We start from the raw sequence: 5,457 nt of genomic DNA, 5'->3' as shown, positions 1-5,457 counted from the left end.
TGCCTCCGAGTCAGTGTTGATGTTTTTACTCGCGATGTTACCAGTGCATTTGACAGTGGCCTGAGCTACTGGCTCGATTGTGGTTAGTATCAAAGCGACAGTCAAACTCATTGATGTAAAACTCCATTTGGTTCTGTGGCTGTATAAGCTGATGTGTAGATTCTGAAATGAAAATTGCAGTTTGAAGATAACGTTTATTAAGGTTAGGCATCCAGGTTAACAATATTAAAATACAATTCAATCTCTACAACTGGATTGAAATACGGACATTTACTTACGGACATTTTGAGTGACAAAAAATTCCATCACTCTTCTTCCACGTCACCAGAATGTACCTGTTCATTCTATATATCTAGTGACACTGGGGAAGAGTGACGCGGAAGAAAAGTGAATCACCGATGGATGTCACTCAAATAGTCCAGAAGTAAATCTCCATTTCTAGCATCACTAGAATAAACCAATTCAATTTAGTGACGCCAGTTCATTCTAGTGACACTGGAGAAGAGTGAAGCTGAATGGATGCCACTAGAAACGCCCGTAAAGAAACCTCCGCTATTCAGTACTAGTTGTAGCAAGGAGGTTGAAAGAGGGAATTCCCTCTTTCAACCTCCTTGGTTGTAGCGATCGGATAGGTGGCGCCGTCTTCAGGCAGCCGCGGTTTTATCGCTCCGTCAGACTTTGAGTTTTTAGCAATATAATGTGCAATATCTTCGTTGTAGTGCATAGGGAATGTCGTCCTATGTGTTCCAAGCCAGCACTGACTGCTTTTAAGGAAGTTTAAGCACTTCCTAGTGGTGTTCTACGACCATTTCTGGGGACGATGCATGCAGTTACAACAATGGCGTCCTGGACGAGAACTGTGGTCAACTACTCTACGGATTTCCTGCGGGGACTGAAGTATGCAGCCCTTCCAGTCGGTCCAGACCTCAAGAACCACATTCTCGAGCTGGGGATCTGGAGACTTAGGAGCAGGGTCAGAGGAAGGAGAGCAGGAAAACTTCATGGCCGTAAGATTTCCACTGTTATCGGAAATAGACCCTTGTTATGCAAATACCGGCAGTATAACCAGAAGCGGAATCAGTTCCATACAGTTACATGCAAATCAAGAGGCACATTCCGCTCATGGCAAAGACAGTTGTCAAACATTCCGTTGTCTCAACCAAAACAACAACACCTCGGTACAGATTCCGCGACGGATGTGGCTAACATCCAGTCTCTACCGTCTCTGTTTTTATGTAACGCAAGGTCCCTCTGCAATAAACTGGATGAGTTCGAACATCGACTCTCTGACACACACACCGATGTTGCCCTTGTTTCCGAGACTTGGTTCAGCACTTCATCACCTGCAGAGATGACAGATATTGCTAACTTCACAACATTCTCTCGTTCTCGCGAGAATCGATCTGGAGGTGGAGTGGCAGTCTACGTCAGAGACGTACGAAGGACCGTTGGGTCAAAACGTGTTTTAGCGAAAGAGCTGTGTGCTCACAGCAAAGGGGCTGCGTGCTCGGCGAAAGAGCTGTGTGCTCACAGCAAAGGGGCTGCGTGCTCGGCGAAAGAGCTGTGTGCTCACAGCAAAGGGGCTGCGTGCTCAGCGAAGGAGCTCTGTGCTCACAGCAAAGGGGCTGAGTGCTCGGCGAAGGAGCTGTGTGCACCAGGCTGAAGTTGTCCGCCGATTGGTAGCCGCCGATTCGTCATTTATAGACAAAACATAGCATCATTCAGACGCCCATTCGAAGAAACTAAAAATTCCTAATATCCTTTAAAAGCTTAAATGGATATCAAGAACTGCTGGATGTTGTCTTTTACCACCCAATATATGTAACGGATCCGTTATATATAATAACAGAAAGTATTATATCAACGATTAAGCACAAATAATAGGCCCAATCGGCGGCCAACTTCAGCCTGGTCTAAAATCGGCTGCCATACGGCTTGTAGAGCAATCTGCTACTTATCTAAACGCGGCCCGTGAATTTTAAGACGAATTTAGATAGCGCAAACCCTGACGTATTCAAATCAAATATCAAATATTACGGGCCGGATTTAATTAATGAACTAGAGGGGAATTAACTCATAGAAAATACCCAAGCAAAGGGGGGCTAAAATCGGCTGCCAAACGGCTTGTAGGGCAATCTAAACGTATCTAAACGTGACCCGTTAACATTTAAGAGGAACTTATAGCTTATATACTAAATGAACTAGAGCTCAGTGCCGATTTCTTATAGACCAAACTGCTTCAACTCAATTAGCTCCCCTCTAGTTCATCAATTAAATCCGACCCGTAAGATTTGATACTTGTATTGAATACGTTGGGGTATAAGCTATCTAGATTCGTCTTAAAAGTTAACGGACCACGTTTAGATAAGTAGCAGATTGCCCTACAAGCCGTATGGCAGCGTATTTTAGCGCCCCCTTTGTTTTTGACTGGACAAATCACGTAACTGACATTCTCAACTATAATGGTTTTGGACATGTATGGACAAACCCGAGGTTGTATCATGTTAATATGCTAACCGACCAATTACGACTCCGTTTACAGGATATATACATACAAGAATGGTATTCTTCTATCCAGAATAACTCCAAACTTTGCATTTATTCTACGCTAAAGGAAAGATACGGACAAAAGAAGTATCTTTCGAATGTACACAGTTTCGAACTTCGTAGAGCAATTACAAAGATGAGAATCAGTAGTCACAAACTAAATATAGAAGCCGGAAGATATACTAAAATTCCCCGTGACCAGAGGTTTTGTCCATTTTGCCCAAATGAGATCGAAGACGAACGTCACTTTGTTATGGATTGTTCTCGATATAATGATAAACGCACAGAGCTGTTCACATTACTTTCCGCTTGTTCTAAAGAATTTGCTACTCTCTGTTCGATAGATAAATTCAACTACATTCTGGGAGGCGATAACCCTCACTGTGTACAAGTAGGCAAATATATCCACGAATGTTTATACCGTAGAACTAATAGTGTTAATGACATGCTAGACCCTATATGTTGATTTAATCATACCTATAGATATCCATGTATGTGTGTTTAGTTGTACTGTAAGTAGTTGTTATACATGTAGACCTTACGAAAGTCGCTGTACTTTTGTCGTGTCAATAAAGATTGGTATTTCCAATTAGTTAATTCCCCTCTAGTTCATTAATTAAATTCGGCCCGTAACATTTGATATTTGTTTTGAATACGTTAGGGTATGCGCTATCTAAATTCGTCTTAAAATTCACGGGTCACGTTTAGATAAGTAGCAGATTGCTCTACAAGCCGTAAACGGGCAGCCGATTTTAGACCAGGCTGGAGTTGGCCACCCAATTGGGTCTATTATTTGTGCTTAATCGTTGATATAATACTTTCTGTTATTATTTATGTTCATATATACATATATCGGTAATGATAGACAATATGCAGCAGTTTTTGATATCCATTTAAGCTTTTAAAGGAAATTAGGAATTTTGGAATGGGATGCTATGTTTTGTCTAATGACGAATCGGCGGCTGGATCGGCGGCTACCAATCAGCGGCCAGCTTCAGCCTGGTGTAACAGCCCCTTCGCTGTGAGCACACTGCGGAGCTAAGTTCGCCGAGCACACAGCCCCTTTCCTGTGAGGCACAACTCCTTCTCCGAGAACGCAGCTCCTTTGCTGTGATCACACAGCTCTTTCTCTGTGAGCACACAGGTACTTCGCCGAGCACACAGCCCTTTCACTGTGAGCACACAGCTCGTTCGCCGAGCACGCAGCCCCTTTGCTGTGAGCACACAGGTCGTTCGCCGAGCACGCAGCCCATTCGCTGTGAGCACACAGCTCTTTCGCTAAAACACATTTTGACCAAATGGTCCTTCGTAGAGACGAACTCCCAGCGTGCAGACTGGATATTCCGGTGCCAGATGAGCTCGAGTGCATCTGGGTTAAGGTACGTCCTTAACCCCACGTAGTGTATCCTGCCTCGCGATCTGTTCAGTCTACTCGCCACCCAATTCTTCCCATGATGACTTACTCGTAGACCATCTAGTGGAAGCTGTTGACGCTCTACAAGTGAAGTACCCTCATGTTGGCGTGATCATCGGCGGCGACTTCAACCGCGTCGACGTGAACAGGCTGTGTCGGGCTCACAACTTGCGACAAGTCGTCAATCAGCCTACTAGAGGGGAAGCGACGTTAGATCTACTCATTACAAACCTCAGCGCCCAATACTCCGAACCAAGAGTCTCGGATCCGTTGTCTACGAGTGATCACAACACAATCACATTTCAGGCAAAAGTGAGCAAAGTTTCCAACAGGACAGACAAACGAGTGTGCAGGCCCTTTCGTGACTCTTGTCTTCGCTCCTTTGGCCAATGGATAACTACTCATTCCTGGTCTGAAGTTTTCTTGGCCCCTACCGCAGTCGAGAAAAGCCGCGCTATGCACACAACCCTCCTGTCCGAAATGAACCGGTTCTTCCCTCTCAAAGTTGTTCGGCTACACCAGCATGACAAACCCTGGGTTACACCAGACATTAAAGCTCTGATTCACCAACGCCAACGGGCTTTCTCAAGCGACTTGAGGGCCTGGAAACAACTTAGAAACAAGACCCAACGTGTGATCAAGGCAGCTAAAGAGGCACACTACAACTCTAAAGTTAAAAGACTCAAGAAGGAGGACGCTGCTCAATGGCACAAGGAAATAAAACACATGGCAAACATGACCCGTACTGAACCTGTCATCCACATTGAAGGCATAGACCCCAGCAACAAACGTGGTGTAGCCAATCAGATCAACACATCTCTTGCCTCTGTGATCCAATCTCTACCACCATTGGACCCATCACTCCTGCCGTCCTACCTACCGTCACTCCCAGCACCATCGGTTGAACCATGGGAGGTTTACGACAGACTTTTGAAAGTGAAGACGAGAAAGGCCGCAGGGCCTGATGGGATCCCAGGGAAACTTATCAAAGAATTTGCATGTGAACTGAGCGCGCCTCTGGCAGATATCCTGAACGCCTCCCTCCATCAGGGTACCGTACCTGAAGAGTGGAAACGCGCCGTTGTGGTACCAGCGCCCAAGACGAAACCTCCCTCGGTCAAAGAACTGCGACCTATTTCTCTGACGTCTTTGTTAGGCAAAGTTGCCGAAAGCTTCATCAGTCAATGGGTATTGTCGGACATTAAATCTGAAATCGACCCCCAGCAATTCGGCTGCCTGAAGGGTCGATCCACCACCCATTGTCTGTTAGACCTTACGAACGACTTGTTCAAGGCCTCCGACAGACCTGGTACCCTGAGCTCCCTGGTGTCCACGGATTACAGTAAAGCCTTCGACCGTGTGAGTCACACCTTAGCTATTCGCCGACTGATTGAGTTGGGATTACGGCCATCTCTCGTCAAATGGATTTCAGATTTCCTCACGAACAGGCAACAGATGGTCCGTTACCACGGAGCCCTTTCTGAATCTGTTTCTGT

This window comes from Branchiostoma floridae, chromosome 14 (genome assembly GCF_000003815.2).
Source record: "Branchiostoma floridae strain S238N-H82 chromosome 14, Bfl_VNyyK, whole genome shotgun sequence".
NCBI classification, from domain to species: domain Eukaryota; kingdom Metazoa; phylum Chordata; class Leptocardii; order Amphioxiformes; family Branchiostomatidae; genus Branchiostoma; species Branchiostoma floridae.
Note: the sequence above shows the minus strand (reverse complement) of the source record.